The sequence below is a fragment of the Mangifera indica genome, chromosome 13 (genome assembly GCF_011075055.1).
Source record: "Mangifera indica cultivar Alphonso chromosome 13, CATAS_Mindica_2.1, whole genome shotgun sequence".
Classification (NCBI taxonomy): Eukaryota; Viridiplantae; Streptophyta; class Magnoliopsida; order Sapindales; family Anacardiaceae; genus Mangifera; species Mangifera indica.
In genome coordinates this window covers 5,944,344-5,963,095 of record NC_058149.1, presented here as the reverse complement: position 1 = coordinate 5,963,095, position 18,752 = coordinate 5,944,344, and the positions used below count along the sequence as shown (strand labels likewise).

Here is an 18,752-nt window from a genome sequence, read left to right as displayed (position 1 = left end):
GAGAAAACCTAGATCTTGTGTTGTTGCGATAATATTGGTGTATTGAGCTTCTTTTCAAAAATGAATTCGAGCTCTTCTTCTTCTTCTTTGTTACCCCAGCACGAACCACATTTAAAGTGTTTATTTATATCACATACCAGGAAAATAGGGTGGGGGTGGGGTTCGCTATTTTGACTTTAACTCAAATACTGTGAAGAACGCTAGCTTTACAATCAAAAGGAAGAGTTATGTATAGTCAACTGGCTATCAAGGTACTCCTTTTTTGTTATAATTCAGTTGAAGAAATAATCCTGAGATCTTTTCCTCACTTTTACTTGCAACCCATTTTTCATCCAAAATGTCAAGGATACAACATACTCAGGAGACTTGTTCTTTTCCTGTACATCAACAATAAACCTCTGAATCACAGATGCCACAATTGACTTCATTTGAAAATAAGCCATATCTTTCCCAATACACATTCTTGGCCCCGCATGAAAAACCGGGAATCTGTAAGCATTTTCTGACCGAAATATCCCATTTTCAAGCCACCTTTCAGGCAAAAATTCATAGCAATTCTTGCCCCAGATGCTCTCCAGGCGCCGCATTGCATATGCATGGTATGATATTAACCATCCCTTGCCAATAAATGTACCATCCGGCAGTCTATCGTCGTTGCAACATACTTTTGAATCAATCGGTACCGGTGAATACAATCGCAACGATTCAGATAATGCTGCATGGAGATAATGCATTTCTCTTAACTCATCGAACCCATAACACTCGCCTGTTCATTTTTTTAATTTTGTCCAAATCGATTCAAGCTCTTTCAATATGTTTTGTTCCACGTCTGGATGAGAAGATAATAGCCAAAAGAGCCAACTTAGAGCTGACGATATTGTGTCCCGTCCTGCAAGAATAAAATTCATTTCCATATCTCGAAAAAACTGCCGCGACTTCAAATCAAGATCCTAGTCACTTCCAATAAAATGAGACAGTAAATACTGATCGTTTTCACTTTCCTTATCTTTTGCTTCCAATCTAGAATTTATAATCTTATTAGCAAATTCATTAACTATTGCAATCGATTATTTCAATTGTCTCTCTGATCCTATATTGCAAAACCCCTTCAACCTCCATAGAAATGTAAAAGCATACCTAAATCTCTCAACACTCCAAGTGCACGCATCATCAAAAGCACTCATAAACTCGGCACCAACACCGCTTCCATCGCTACCGAGGCAGCCAGGATCGACGTTAAACGCCACCTTGCAAATGTTATCAAACGCAAACTTCTCCAAAACATCCTGCAAATCCAGAACTTCTTCTCTTTCCGCGGCTTCTGTCAGTATAGGTACTAACCTCGCACAAGCCTCAAATTTCACATTCTCAAAAACGAAATTTCGAAGCGATTTCGTGTTAAACTGATGGCTAGCTGTTTTGCGCTGGGCTTTCCAGAGCTCACCATCAGAGTTAAAGATTCCTCGGCCGAACAAGTCACCTTTTTTCGGGTAGTTTTCGAAGTTAATCTTGAGGATGTGCTCCACGTTGGAAGGATTTGCAGTGAGGATGCCACAGACATTGACGGGATTGTAGAATACGGCAGTGTTTGTGGGGTAGTTTTTGAGCTTTTCGGTTGTCCATTCAAGGAAGCGCTTCTGGTTTTTGATGAAACCTGGTAAGCATCCGAGTAAAGGATAAAGTTTGAAGCCATTCCCAGGGGTTTGTTTTGGTGGAGTGAAGAAGAAGTAGAAGGAGAGAGAGCGGAAGTAGAAGAAGATAAATTCAAGAGAGGAGAGTTCCATGGATGAAATGAATACAAATTGCAGAAGATTAGGTTTATTTATAGAAATGAAGCTATTGTCGCCTTATGGTAAATTTATGTTAATTGTGATTTTTTATTTTATTTTGTTTTTCTCATTGTTTAGATTAGTGGTATTAGATATTTAAAAAATGTACTAATTATTTATATGTATTATTTAATATTACAAAATCAATGGTACCATTAAGATATATATCATAGACTTTCTTCTACTTATACAAAAATAATGTTGCTGAAGAAAAGGCATTTCAGTTAAAGTAAACTTTACAATTTTGTCTATAGTGAGCATTACAGTGATTTTCAGCCCACCAAGTTTGCATTTAATTGATCATATTTATTGAAGATGACAATTAATTTGAAGCTTAGAGATTATCTCGTATATACAAATAAATTATAAACATATTCATATAATTTAATATGATAGTATTTGATTAAATAATTTTAAAATTAAAAAAATAAACGATCATATTATCTTATTATAAACTATCAGTGTAATTCATACAAATAAGTTAATGAGATTTATTGATAAGTATAATTTTATTTTTTAATTATATAATTACTATAAGTCTAAAGTGGAACCAAACATTTCATCCCTAAATTTTGTACTCATTAAATCAATGAAGTATTCTGTCATTATATGTTAATCACTTATTATTTTTAATATAAACTGCCGTCCAATTGAATCAATTGGTTCTTAGTTTAAATCAAGATATGACATTAACTTTGCAATTGTCGATGAGCTTAATTAATTGCATTCCTTTCAATAACTACTAAGCTTAATTAATTAATTGCATTCATTTCATTAACTTCCTCTTGTTGTCTATCTTAGTGATCTTTAGATAGTCAACCAAGAGGAGCTAAGAGTTTATTTTTAGGCTTTTGTTTGTTCTCTACCTAGGGTTTGCTTCATGTTAGGTTGTCGCCGTTTTTGTTGAGGCCTTTTTGTACTTTCTTTTCTACACTGCTTAATGCAAACCCTATTTTTAGTCTTTTTGTACTCTCTTTTGTGTAGTCATACTCCTATGTGACTAAATTCTTGAAAATAACAACGAGGCAATCGGTTGGCATGTTGTCTACATAGCAATTCATGCCATAATACAAGTAGAATACCTTTCTTTCCAAAGAACAGAGAGAACTTTTGCCAGTTATATTCATTCTCCACAATCTATTCAACATGCGACTACAATATCCATTTATCATAGGATCACTTTCCATAATGCCTCTAGTCATAACTGGAATACAATCAACTTCCTTCAAATCAAGAGCACACAATCTTTCATTTTCTATAACAATTGGATTCTAACATCCAACTATATAATTACTCATAAAGATTTTACTTTTTGTCTTATAAATTTATGATTGCATATAAACCAATAAAGGACACTTCTAACACACATATTACTATGATGTCGAATTGTAAACTCAATCACTCAATAGCAAACAGTTGATGTAAACTTCTAAATAGCAGATTGAATCACATTAAAAGTAATACTCTGTTTATTACAATCTTACTGTTTTACTATTGTTATAAACTACCTTATACCAAATTGCACTCACCATTAAATATATTTTTTATTAGTATGATTAGCATCAACCAAATCTAAATTTATAATTTAGTGTATGTTACTACTATAATATTGTCAAATAATGTATTTTAATTCAAATAATTAGTTTTAATTCTTATTAACCAATCCATTTCCCAGCTGCTGGATGAATGGTGCAAAATGCTATATGAATCTTCCCCATCCTTTGTAATTTGATAGACACACGCCCTTTCCATTTTATTTCCTTTTGCTCTGATTTCTCTCTATTATATTTATATTTACAATAGTACGATATTAATACAATCTACTTATGTATATCTTAATACTATTAATATTTAAATTATGTCATTAACCTATTTATGAAATGTAAGAATGAAAGTTTCAATTATGATATTATCTGGTTTATAATTATAAACCATGGATATTTAGATTATATCGTTGTCTTGTTTGTGTAATGCAAATATAGATATTTAAATTATAATAGTATGCTATTTTCAAAATACAAATCATTAATGTTTCAATTATAGGATTGTCCTATTTGTAAAATGAAAATACAGATATTTCAAATATGTTATTACCTGTTTGTAAATTTCAAACCATGAATGTTTCAATTATTATTATTGTTTTGTTTTAACTTTTTCATTATATTTTACTATTGATATTTAAATTATGTCGTTATTTCGTTTGTGTAATTTAAATATGGATATTGTCATGTTTGAAAGATAAAAACCATGAATGTTTAAATTATGTCATTGTCTCGTCTGTGTAACACAAATATGGGTATTTCAATTATGAAATTATACTGTTTGTAAAATACAAATCATAGATGTTTCAATTATTATTATTATCCTATTTAACGTTTTTATTATATTTATTTCCCGTTTGCAAAAAATAAATTGTGTTTATTTATATTTATGTTATTATTATAATCAATATACATTTGTAAATATAAATTATAATTCTCACTTGCAACCTAAGACTGCAAAATCATGGGAAAATATGGACACAAAGTCCTAAATATTATCGTAATTAAGGTTTTAAATATTATAATTTAAAACTAAATATTTCGAATATTAATCCAAAACCAGAAGTTTTTGTAAAAATAAAACAAATATGAATTTGAAGTTCTAATACAATAATTTTTGTTTAATTTATTTATTTTCATATTATAATTATAACTATGTCTCATTTGCAATCTGAAGTATGCATAAATTCAATATGAAATATCATTGGAAATAAAGTTTTAAATACTATAATTTGAAACTCAATGTTATGAATATTAAGTAATTACAAAACTAGAAGTTTTGTAAATATGAGATAGAATCTGAACTTGAAATTTCAAACATTAATCTCAATACATTTTCTACAAAAGCCAGAATTTTGTGAATATGGATAATATCTGGACCTCAAGTTTCAAAAATTAATCCTAATAAATTCTCTAAGATTAGATGGATAAAATTATACAAAATGGGCTCTTGAACACGATTCTTTACTTAGATTTTATGAGCCTTGGATAAGTAATTAAATAAAGTGTCCCAAATGGACAAATCCAAGGCCGGTATTTTTTTTCGAGCATTGCATCCACGAAGGATTATAAGTAGATTATGTGAATATGATGGTGGATCCACTAAACTTTGCTATATTCAAAATCTTTTCTCGATGAGATAATGTGGAAGAGAAAATAATTGAGAGTATGCTATAGAAAACATTCTCCACCTTTCATCTCTAAAATATGCTCTAGTAATAGTACTATCGAAAAAAGATATTTTGGATTAATATCATCCTTAAAAAATTCTCTTGTAGTAGTAATATCGGGAAAAAAATATTTTGAATTAATTTCATATTTGCTCTTTGAAGAAAAAATATCAAACTCACCCCACTAGCATTGCACCATTCTCTGAAGAGAATGCGAATACCAGTAATAGTTATTATGGGTGTAGGTGAGGTCATAGATGAAATAATTTTTACTCTACAGATGGTTATAATAGAAAATCTCAGTCGTGAAAAACCACAAATAACTAATAATCCTGGAGGATGGTAAATAGGATTATTTAAAACTTTTGGGTAAATAAAATCTTTTTAAGAAAATCTTTAAACATGCAAAACCAAACCAATAAATTTAACAATATATCCAAACATTTAAGCACAAACTATATTCAAGAATTTATAAAAGCATACAACACATATGTAGGTATAAACTATATTCAACAACTTATCACAAACAAAACACAAATGTAAAAAACAAATATTTGCTCAAAATCAACCACATAAGCAATCTCAATGAGGATAATCAAGCAAAATCAATATTTAACAAATTCTCACAACACAAATATATAAAACTTAAAGTAAAGAGAAAGAGATAGAAATGTTCAATAGTTTATAGTGGTTCGAAATTTTCTCTTCCAAGCCTCCTACGTCTATTTCTTAAACCAACTCACTTGAAGTTTCACTCATAAAAATATCGTCTCTTTGTAATAGTTCTCCAGAATTTCACCTATGTACACTAGTTTTTTGGGATTTTGTCCACCACAATAGTTTATCTAGGATTTTATCCAAAATTGTTTGGATATAGAAAAATAAATATAAAATGCCTAGGCTAATACAAAGAGTTTAGCACAAAAGGTATCTCTCAAGAATACAAATTATGAGCTTGGGAGAGAAATTAGAGAATAAAATGAGTATAAGATTTTACATATATGATCTCTAACCTATTCTCCATCAAGAGTTTTTAATTTATAGTCTTGGATGGTTGGAATGACTCATATGACTATTGGTTGGGATAATATATCTGTTGAGCTTCGAAATCAACATTTTCTTCATAAATTTACAAGACACATAAGCATGTGTCCAAGGCACACAGGTGTATGTCATTTAAAATTTCACTTTTCCACCCTAGATCAATCTTCAGTTTGAAGCTCCCAATGATCAAAGCATGGGTTTTCCATGATGAAACATAGTCGTTCTTTTCTTTTCTCCCAAAATTTCAAAAGCTTAAATAGGGAATCAATTGAGAAAGGAATGGAAATACAAACATGAACGACAAAATTTTGTCTATACATGGACGTGTGTTGTAAGGCACACGGGGCATGTGTCTGGTTTGACTTCGTTGATTTTGCCTAAAATTACATGTGGAAGCTACACGATCTCTTCTCCTCATGGGTATGTAGGCATGGAACATAGGCATATATGTCTTATTTCTACATTTTTCAATTCGTATCCACTTGGTAATGTTTTTCGCACACTCCTTGGATAATGTTAGACATTCAAACTTGTGTTTTTAGCATCATCAAAATACTAGGGGTCCAACAAGTGATACCACTAGATGTGAACTAAGGTTAAAGCGAAATAAAGAATAATGTAGCGTAAACCACAAAACAATGAAAATAGGTATGGTTATAAATGTCATTATTGCATAACTATTGTATACACAAACATTTGGAGGATCCATATTAAACATCCATCAAAATAAATGAGAAAAGAAAGAATCAAATTTGTTGATGATTCAGATTCTATCAGTCTAATAAATCTTGATGTTTTAGACTTTTTTCAAAGAGTAAGAATATAGGTCACTTGACTAGTGACATGAATGCTTAAGATCTTCATAATTAGAGTCTATCATATTTCCTTATTTTGGAGTCATGAATATTATTTTGTGTTTTTATTAGCATGTACTCCTTTCTTTCACTATTTTGTATGCATTATAACTAATGTAAATTTTAAATGAAATGATATGGACTCCAAAATTAAAGCATTGATTTCAAAAGCCAATGATAGAGGCATGTGTTTGGTGGATAGTGCAACAACATACACAATTCTTAAATAAAATATTTTTTAACTTTAACACTGATTGAAGCTAAAGTAAATATAATTTTAGGGTCAATGAACCTGATTGAAGGCTCAAAAAGAGTTATAGTTTTGTTAAAAATTGCGACCAAGTTAAACATCAATAATACATTATATTTAAGTAATTCAAAAGAAATCTATATAGTTTTAAAGATATAAAAAATAATAGTTATTATATTAAAACCATGAACAAAAATGATATAGAATTTCTTTGTATAACTTGTAATCCATCTGGTCAAAGGCGTGTACTAGAAAATTGTCCACTTTGCCATCTGAATTGTATTATACAATCATAAAAGTAATTGAACTACACATAATATCAAACAAGAGGTTCTCAAATCCAAAGATTTTTATATTTTGGCATGACTGTCTAGGTCACCTAAGATCTACAATAATGTGTAAAACTGTTGAAAATTCACATAGAAATGCATTAAATAATCATAAGATTCTATTATCTAGTAAAAAATTATATACCTCATGTTCAAAAGGTAAATTTGTGATACGTCATTCCCTCCAAAGTTAGAGTCAAATCCTTATCATTCTTACATAGAATTCAATGGGATATATGTGGATTTATTCATCCACCAAGTAGGTCATTATGTTATTTTATAGTATTAATTAATGCATCTACATGATAGTATTATGTTTATTTATTACCAACTTAAAATATTGTCTTTGTTAAACTATTGATATAGATTATCAAAATGAAGGCACATTTCTTAGATTATTTGATCAAGTCAATATAGTTGGACAATGTTGGTGAATTTAAGTTTAAGATATTTGATAATTATTGTATGTCTATGGGGATTAATATTAAACATTTAGTTTTGCATATCCACACTTAAAAATGATTAGTTGAGTCTTTTATCAAATGACACCATGTAATTTTATGTACTTTATTACTAAAAACTCTATTACCAACTTCTATTTAGGGATATACTATATTACATTATACAACATTAATTTGCTTTTTATAATTAGTACTCTCCTCTACAATTGATTATTGGTCACCAATCTGATATATCACATTTGAAGATATTTGGTTGTGATGTTTATGTCCCTATTGTATCTCTTCGATACACTAAAATGGGGCCCCAATGTCATTTGATAATTTTTGTTGGATATAATTCTGTTAGGGTAGATACCCTAGAGCCAATCAAATTTAAGATTTGTGGATGTAGTTTTATATTAATCATTAATAAATGGATATATTTTTATTGAACTTATACACTGTTTATTTATATGATCATACGAATAGCATGCCTTTAGAATGATAGAACTTGGACAAAGGGATCAGATGACTAATCATGGGAACCCTATGTATATATTAAGTGGCTATTCTAGAAATGTTTGTAATCTCGACATTGCAATAAATAAAGGCACATGCAATGATGATAGATATCAAAGTGTTGAGCGACAACATGAAACATGGTGACTATTCTTATGTGTCAAAGATACTATAGATAGTTTGGTGCAACACATAGGTACATGAAACACCCCTCTCTAGATAAATATCCTTGATAGGAATATATCAAAAGAGACGTGCATAATTGGTCTATTCAAAAACTTTAATACATGATCATAATTATAAAGCGTGTAAAAAAGTGAGGCAATAAAAAAACTTTATTAATCAATATTCATAAAAATCCTATATGTCTGAAAATACTAGCTGTAATGATTATAATAAAACAATAATAATAGTAACGAAAACTGTATCTGATAAACTGAGTAATAACAAACTCTCGCCTTATGTAGCTGTTAGCCGAACTGCTAAATCCCTACCTGCCCCACTACTCACATGTACCTATAAAACATACAAAGAAAATACATAAGTAAAACTCATTAAGTGGTGACCTTTTGGCACCCATGGCTAATAAATGGATTTATTGTTGTTGAATTCATATGTTGTTTATTTATATGATCATACGAATAGCATGCCTTTAGAATGGTAGAAGTTAGACAAAGGGATCAGACGACTGATCATAAGAACCCTAGGTACATATGGCTATTCTTGAAATCTTTGTAATTTTAACATTACAATAAATAAGGGCACATGCAATGATGATGGGAATATCAAAGTGTTGAGCAACCTCATGATATGTGTTGACTATTCTCATATGTCAAAAATGTTGTAAATAGTTTGGTACAACATATGGGTACATGAAACACCATTCTCTAGATAAATACCTTTAATAGGAATATACCAAAAAAGACATGCACAGTTGGTCTATTAGAAAACTTTAATACATGATCATAATTATAAAGCATGTAAAAAAGTGATGTAATAAAAACACTTTATTAATCAATATTTGTAAAAACCCCATATGTTTGAAAATACTAGCAGTAATGATAATAATAAAACAATAATAATAATAGTAATGAAAACTATATGTTTGATAAACTAAATAATAACAACCTCTTGCTTTATGCAACTATTAGTTGGACCACTAGATCCCCGCCTGCCTCGTAACCCACATCTACCTGCAAAACATACAAAGAAAACGTGTGAGTAAAACTCAGTAAGTGGAGACCTTTTAAAATCCATGGCTAATAAATTATCTAATGATAAAATTCGTGTTTCATTTGTAAGCTAACTATTGTCACACTATAACACCTCGATACCCTATCCAAGTTGGAATTAATATATTTGATGCCTTAATGAAAACTATTGTAGCGTCTTATGCATATGCCAAACAGCCTATCGGGTTATCTAATTGGGACATCTTGATCACACAAGGAAACAAGGAAATATCTGATAGTAATTTCTTTTCTTACCACATAAGCTGATTGAAATTGCTGACTAACCATCCAAAGATGGTCTCTGCCTTAGGTACATATGTGATGCATCTCACTAATCACATGAGAAATATCTAAAAGCCACATCTTTACCATGCACACCTATACTAAACTAGGTAGATATGCATCTTGGCACTGAGTGCATAATGCATCTCATAGGTATCCGGTCTTATTACTCTCACAAATTTTGTCATTTACACATATAGTTAGTAACTATCGAATTGTATGACACTAGCCTTAAAGTTGTTAACTTGTTAACTCAAATTTGACTCGTTTCGAGTGTGTCATCAGCTAAACAATCGAGCACTTTATTTATGTCTTTCTTGAATTCTTTATCCTCTATTGGTTTATTATTCTTCTCACATAATTCTCCCTTCTTATGTACATAGCCTTAGGGGATAATAATCTTTTGTCTTTGTTGAAAGGTACATGGTCATGTGTTTCTCAACCTACGCTCGTATGCATCCTGAATCATATACATAAGCCTGTAACACTCGGCACATGATCATGTATAGAGCAGATGCATATGGGGAGTTAACCTGGACATACTCTCATATACTTGGATCCACGTATATAAGCCACGTGTCCTCTAGTGTACATGATTCACTTTTGGAAAGCCATACAAGGGCATGTGTCCTATCCCACATGATTATGCATTTCTTCCCTGAATCTTTAAACTTACAAAATTTTTGGAATGACACACAAACATGTATAGGATCATACATAGTTGTGTGTCATGATTTGGACATCACACCCTAAGGTTTCTATATTGTTTCAATTACACAAAAAGTCTTTCAAACATATATACAGGCCGATACAAAGAATCACTAAGTCACCTAGGTAGTTTACTTACTGAAAGTCATGTCATACAAGTAATATATGCATAACATCTATGACCTTATTGATCTATGAAGCTAACATACAAAATATTCATACACTCAAGAGACTAAGCATTCATATGGTTCCTTACAATCAATTACATAATCAACTCTGGACCATATGCATAATAGACAAACTTCAAGGATTTCATAATCAAGCAAAGGGAGTCACTTCACTTACTTGGATTCCAGTGGTAAAACCTCATTTGCATGGCTACGGTGATTTCGATGATCGATAATGACTCATTAAGTAATCACAGACTTTTTTCTAACATTTTCTCACTTTTTAAGTAGTTGGGAAGCAAAATAATATGAGAGATTTAGGGTTGATTACGTTTTTATTTTATCTCTAGAACGTGATACACGAGTGTATATGGACAATACATAATTGTGTGCCTAGTTACACAACTAAGGAAACTTCTTGTTTTACAATAATCACAATCTAGTTCAAAAGTTTGACTTTCTATTGACCATCCATAACTATGTATATCCCTATACATGGGCATATACTACTGAAATTTAAAACTCACTTAATTAAAACTAGAAAAAAGATTGAAATGCCCTTGGGCTTACTTGTGGGTATTACAATCCCCTAATATAAATTTCATCCTCAACTTTCACTCAAACAAATGTAATAACCTCTGCTGCATATCTACTTACGTCTAATAGGTCAAAAGAATCTGCTTATGTTTGAGCTCTTTAACTCGTCTATCTAATATCTGAACTAGTTACTCCTTATAGACTAAATTATCCTCTAGCCTAACATCCCCAACACTAAACACATAGGTAAGGTCACTAATATACTTATGTAACAACGATACATGAAGCACGTTATGAATGTGATTCATACTTGTTAGTAGTATAAAATGGTAGATAACCTTACGTACGTGCTCTAATACTTTATCACCCACTTAAAACTCAAGATTATATCTCTTATGATCTGTATAACTTTTATGACTGTCTCGAGCTTGTTTTATCTTCTCTTTGATCAACCTTACATCCTTAATCCTTATTTGGGTTAGCTCAAGTCTCAATAACTAAGTTAAGACATCTCTTTTTCCTATTTCATCCCAATACAATGGTGATCTACATTTTTTATCATACAAAGCCTTATAAGATCTTGATGGTTGCTTGGTAACTATTATTGTAAATAAACTTCATCAATGGCAGCACATCTATCCAACTTGCTCTTTTGTCCAAGCAATAAGCCCATAACATGTCCTCAATTACTTGGTTAACTCTCTCAGTCTGGCTATCGGTCTAGAGTTGATATGTTGTGTTGAATGCCAATCTTACACCCAAAGACTTTCGTATACTCTGCCAAAATATTGAAACAAATTTGGTGTCTTGATCTGATATTATCGTCATAAGTACTCTATGAAGTTTAGCAATTTCCTCATAGATCTGACATAGCTGATCCATGTTCATAGTGTTTCTAACTGTTATAAAATGTGTTGACTTGGTCAACCAATCCACTATAACCCATAATGCATTATAGCCACCTCTAACCCTCGATAATCCAACCATAAAATCTATAAATATGTGTTCCTACTCCCATTCAAGAATACTAAGGGGCTTCAAAAGTCCCTATGGCCTTTGATGTTTAGTCTTAACCTACTAACACACAAGACACTTAGTCATAAAGTTTTCAATATTTTTCTCCATTCCTGGACACCAAAAGGTTTTTTTAAATCCTGATACATCTTTACACTCCTAAGATAGGCCATGTAAAGGGAATTATATGTCTTTACTAGAATCTTGTCTCTCAAACTCTACTATTAGAAAACACATATCCTCTCTCAAAACCTCAAGATGTCTTCTATATACTGAACTCAGTCTTAATATTCCTAGCATCATCAATCTAATCCATATATATCCCTTATCTAAAGCCTGAGTTACACAGATCTTATCCATAAGTGCCAACTGAATCTTGAGACTTGTCAACTACCTTATGATTACCTTTATCTGCTCTCTTACCAACTTCTACTGTAGCTTAAGGTAAATGATAATCTATTATACAAAAAAAAATTTGCTTAGGGAATCTGTAACTATATTGGCTTTACTTTGGTGGTACTTAATATGACATTCATAGTCTTTTACTAATTCTAACCACTGTCCCTGTCTTATATTCAGTTCATTTTCAGTGAAAAAATATATAAGGCTATTGTGATCTATTTAGATATTACTTTTTACCTCATATAGGTAGTGTCACCATATCTTAAATACAAATACCATAACTATTAACTCAAGATCAAGAGTGGGGTATCTAATCTCATACTCTTTCAACTAAAAGGAAGCATAAGTTATCACCTTCCCTTTTTACATCAATACTACTCTCAAACCTTTTTGCATCATATTGCTCCTAAACCCTGATGAGAGGCATTATGTATAAATCAAAGTCTTACCTTCTTTTAGTAAGGCAAGGATAGGAGTTATGGTCAATTTCCTTTTCATTTCCTGGAAACTCTACTTACAATCTTCTGACCATTTGAAAAAAATCTTTTTGCATGTTAACTCTATAATGGATCAAGCTAACTTGGTGAATCCCTCAATAAAACATTTTCAGTAGCTGGCCAATTCTAGAAAGCTTTTTACCTTTTTAGTTGTCTTAAGCCTTTGCCATTTTAGCATTGCCTTATTTTTGCTAAGGTCTACTAATATACCATCTACTGAAACCATTTAACCTAGAAATGCCACTTTATCCATCTAGAACTCACATTTAGTAAAATTTATGAATAATTACCCCTCTCTCAATCTCTGAAGCACAAATCTCAAGTGTTATTCATGTTCTTTTCGAGTTTTATAGTAAACTAGGATGTCATTAATGAAAACCAGCAAAAACGTATATAAAAAATCTTAGAACACCCATTTATAAGGTTTATAAATACTGTTAGGGCATTGGTCAATCTGAAAAGCATGACCACAAACTTATAATGCCCATATCTGATTCTGAAAGCAATCTTAAGTATGTCTTGCTTTATTACTCTAACTTAGTGATACCCTACCCTCAAATCTATTTTAAAGAATAATGAAACACTTTTAAGTTGTTCAAATAAATCATCAATTCTTGAAAATGGGTACTTATTCTTCATTGTTGCCTTATTCAACTTTATATAGTTAATACACATCTTTATCGATCCATCTTTCTTCTTTACAAAGAGGATTGGTGCACCCTATAGTGAGTAGCTTGGATTGATGAATCCATTATCTAGTAGTTCTTGTAACTATTTCTTTAGTTCTTGTAATTTGGCTAGGCCATTATGTAGGGGGCTTTAGAAATTGGTGCTTTTTCCAAGGCCAACTTAATGCTAAACTTTATCTCCCTTTTTAGTGCTAACCCTAAAGGCTATCAAGGAATACATTGCGAAACTGCACCATTGAAGTATCTTTTATGCCTAGAACTATCTCTACTGATTTTTGAACCACATGTACTAAATACACCATACACTTTTTACTCAGCATCTTCTTAGCCTTGAAACTACTAATCATTATGTTGAGAATTCGACCTTATCCAAACATGAATTGCTTACCATTATCCATATTGAATCTAACTTTCTTTTTCTTGTAGTCTATTTCAACTTCATATATGTTCAAGAAGTCAAGGCCAACTATCACATCGAAGTTTGGCATGTCTATGATTATTAGGTTTATAACCATTACATGGCCTCTCAGGAAGACTGTTTCTCTTACCAAGATTAAACTGTTGTGGACCTAATTCTCATCTGACATTTTTATTCTTATCTAGGGAATAACTAAAAGCTCTAAACCTAATCTCTCAACTATACCTCAAGCTATAAAATAATGTGTGGTATCAGAGCCAATTAAAACATATAAAAGACAAGTATGAAATAATAACTGACTCGTCAGAGCTATAGGGCTAGCTTCTGCTTATGTCTGAGTAGCTACGAATACTCAAGCTTATCATTTCCAAATTATCAACTTTATTGGGGTTAGCATCATTACTGGGGTTGTGTACTACCTGGCAAAATGTTCTGGCTACTTATATCTATAATATACTTTTTTTCTGGCTAAACACTCACCAGTGTGCCTCCTACCTTCTGACATGCAGAGGAATCATCATGTTTAGGTTTTTTTTTTTCTCTATTTCTTACCCCTTTAGTTTTTTGTATTCTTAGGCTTGAAAAGCCTTTTGTCTCTATTGTATATACTAGGACTATCTTTAGTGCCTCCCTTTTAGTTTGCACTAATAGTCAACTAACTCTATCTCTGCACTGGGGTTAGTGGTGCAAGCTCCGCTAACACCTCTTTGAACTTGGTCATGTGTTACCTCATGGTTTTAAATCTCTATGCTTGACTAAGGGCCTATGAAAGTCTTAGGAGGATTATCTTCTATCATCACATCTTTGGTTATATTTGGCCTTAGCCCTCTATAAACATATCCAATTCGTCTCTCTCTTAATTAGCCATGTTAGGAGCATAATTGGCCAACGCATTCAACTTAGTTGAGAACTCCCTAATCGATATGTTCTTCTACCTCAAATTAAGGAACTTTTAGGCCTTTACATACATGACATCAGTTGAAACACACTCTGACCCAAAAGTTTATCTAAAATTTGCCCATGAAATCTCTGAAACTTGATAGGTCTTATACAACATCCACCACTAGACCTTAAATCCTTATGACATCCTCTACTACCTCTAGCCACTCCTTAGTTGGCAGTCCCTTTGAAACTACACTACCTCTGAAGTCCAAAAGTTGATGATGACTAGACAGTTTATAAAAAAGGATACATTTGTCCTCTATTACTACTTCTAATCTCTACTCAAGATGCTCTTACACTTCTTCTTCTCTATTGGAAGGGTGTCTTTGTATCTGACTACTGCTCAAACATCAGTGAGTTCTAGGCTAAATGTATCATATTAGTCGACACCTCTCTATTTTGCCTTAAAACATCATCCACAATCTTGCTGATAGCAATACCATTAATAAATGGTGTAATTGGTACATGAATACTTATCATCGCCCTCCACTTGGCTCCTCTTCTAACTAGGGACCTCTAGGGCATCTCTAATTAATCTATTTGATTTTTTCATCTTAAAATCTTGATAACCTTTATGCATATATTGCTTTTAATCTGAAAGTAAGTATATTATACTTACTGTGGTAGGCATACTAGAACAATCTCTAGATTCTTTGTATTATACTTATTGTTATGTGACACTAATCTTTCTTGAATTCTTTATCCTTTATTAGTTTATTATTTCTCTCACATAACTCTTCCCTCTTATCTCATATGAGAATATTGAACGACATTCATACGTGTTTGTATCTATAGCCACAAAGGAATAACGTTATAGCCTAATCTATGTTAGTCATTGATCTATGTTAGTTTATCTTGAAAAACTACTAAGATAGACATATTTCTATGTCTCAGCCTTGAGAGATATTGGTTGATAAAAAGGATTGAATTACATGCAACTATGATGTTGTAAAAGCTTAAAAGATATCCACTTAATGTGCTAGTCATCTATTTAAAAGATATATGGGTTGAGAGGACTCAGTTTGACCATATCTTGACCAAGTACATAACCATGCACTTAATGTGCTAGTCATGTACTTGGCGAGAGAGGTACCAACCATACAAATGCATAATACCACTTAGCACCACAAAAAACGAAGATATGCCAATTGACACACATATATCATACTAGTTGTGCAAGTTTTTTTTTTAGCCATGTCTGTTGGCACGCATATGTGTGCCAATCGTGCAAGCTTTGGTTATGTTGGCTGATACATAAAAATGATGTCGATTGTGCAAATAGCCTGATGGATATTGGTTGGACAATTTTTCATGCCAGTCGTTCATTTGTATGTTAAAGGTATCGTGCACACTTAGAATTTCAATTGTGCTTGGATACTTGCACATATATATAAGGCATGTTTTTTCATATAAATTAGATAAGTGGATACAAAACACATAAAACCCTAGTAGTTGTTTTCTATGCTCTCTTCTTTTGTCATGAATAGTTTTTCCAATCGAGGTCCCTAATAACCTTTTCGCTTAGATTTTCTTTATCTATGTTTGTGTTTCACATGGATATCAAGATGCCACCTCATGAGGCTTGGATAATGTACTATTTCAAGTCACATGATGTTTGAATGAGTCATTAATACAGGTATTAATTCTAAAACACTTTATGAGTGTTTTGCATGTTTATGAATTTTATGTTTAAAATAGGTATCCTAGTTGGGGTTTTCAAGTTTATTTGATTTTAAAATTTTAAATTTCATTGTGCTGCCAATTATTAGTGCCCTAAAAACCTTACAAATTTACCATCCATTATTAGGTATTTTGTACCATTAACAAGTGATCTGCATAATATACAAATTGTCACTTTATACATACATGTAATAAGGTTTGGTCAAAAAGGTAAGTTGGCCCTAAGGTATGCGAAACTATTTAAAATTTTGGAGTGTGTAAGTAAAGTTGTTAACTGACTTACGCTACCAACAAGCATAGATTGCATTCATAACGTGTTCTATATGTTGTTACGACATAAGTATATCAATGACATAACTCATGTTTTCAAGATAAAAGATATAGAGCTCAAGAACAATATAGTTTATAAGAAGTGTTCTGTTCAAATTTTTGATATACTAGTAAAAGAGCTAAAAAAACAAGCAAATTGCTTTAGTTAAGGTTCTTTGGAAAAACCATCAAGTTGAGGTAGCCACTTAAGAGGTGAAGTAGGATATAAGGCAAAGGTTCTTATAACTTTTTAAGTAAATTTTAAGGACTAGATTCTATTAAATGAAGAAATATAACACCCACAAGTACATCTAAAGTTAATTTCATCTTTTGCCTCTTATTTTACTTGTTACATTGGTATGTTATGGTTTTTGTGGGTGTACATGACTATTTGAGGGAGTTATGTAGGGATTTTGTAGTCTTTGACAGTGGAATAACAACAAACAATCCACAAAACCTCCTGTTAGATCATCTTCATAGTACGATTAATTCATAAACATACAAAAACACGTATATGGTGTTTATTCGATACATTTACATTGGGTAGCTCTTTTGTCTTTTTCTAATGGTGAAAGGTTACAAAGTTGTGCTTTCAAAACAATACGCAAGTTCTCTTCTTAATATCCACACAAAGCAATAATGAATAGAGGCTTAGTTTTGCTTTTGCCTTGCTAGAACCAAAGGACAACTTTATGGTGTAAGGGAAAGGAAATTCTCACTCATCGACCAGTATTGTATATATAAAATAAAACTTCTCCTTTTAAAGCAAGGAGGAACCCATAAATATACATAATTGCATATGTCATCTGGGACTTGAACATGTCCTAGGTGGTATCCTTATACATGTTTTGGACAAAACAATGCCCAGGTATGTACGACTTAGGTGGGAATTGCCTCACCCGTGCATATGAATGTATAACTCACAAGAGTTTTTCATTCTATCAACACCCTCATTAATGCATATGTTTATTTAATTTCCATGATTCATAGGATTATCAACTTAATAAAATTAAGATAAAATTAATATCATCGTAATTTAAATTTCAAATTAGATGATGTGGAATTGAATCAATCAAACTCAATTCTGCCAATTCTCGTATACACTTTAACAACTCAAGATTATTACACTAATGTCCCAACATATTATAAAATGTATTTCAAGTCCATAAATCTTTTCAAGGCTTTAGTCTCTATCTGAAATCCAGAATGAATCCAATTTAAATAATCTTCGTGCCTTTAGAGTTTATCAACTTCTTTTGTGTGTGACTCATAGGCTCTTCTCTAAGTTGGTTCTAAATTTGTGTAAGACTCTCGACCTGAAATTCTTCCAAACACAAACTAAAATTGACCTCTAGTAAGGCATCATGGCCACCCAATTAGTGAAGGTCAGCATATGACT

General features: G+C 31.7%; 1 pseudogene; it reads right to left on the bottom strand.

Annotated features, from left to right (window-relative positions):
* Positions 1 to 272: 272 nt before the first annotated feature.
* Positions 273 to 1,784, bottom strand: LOC123194138 (annotated as a pseudogene).
* Positions 1,785 to 18,752: the final 16,968 nt, after the last annotated feature.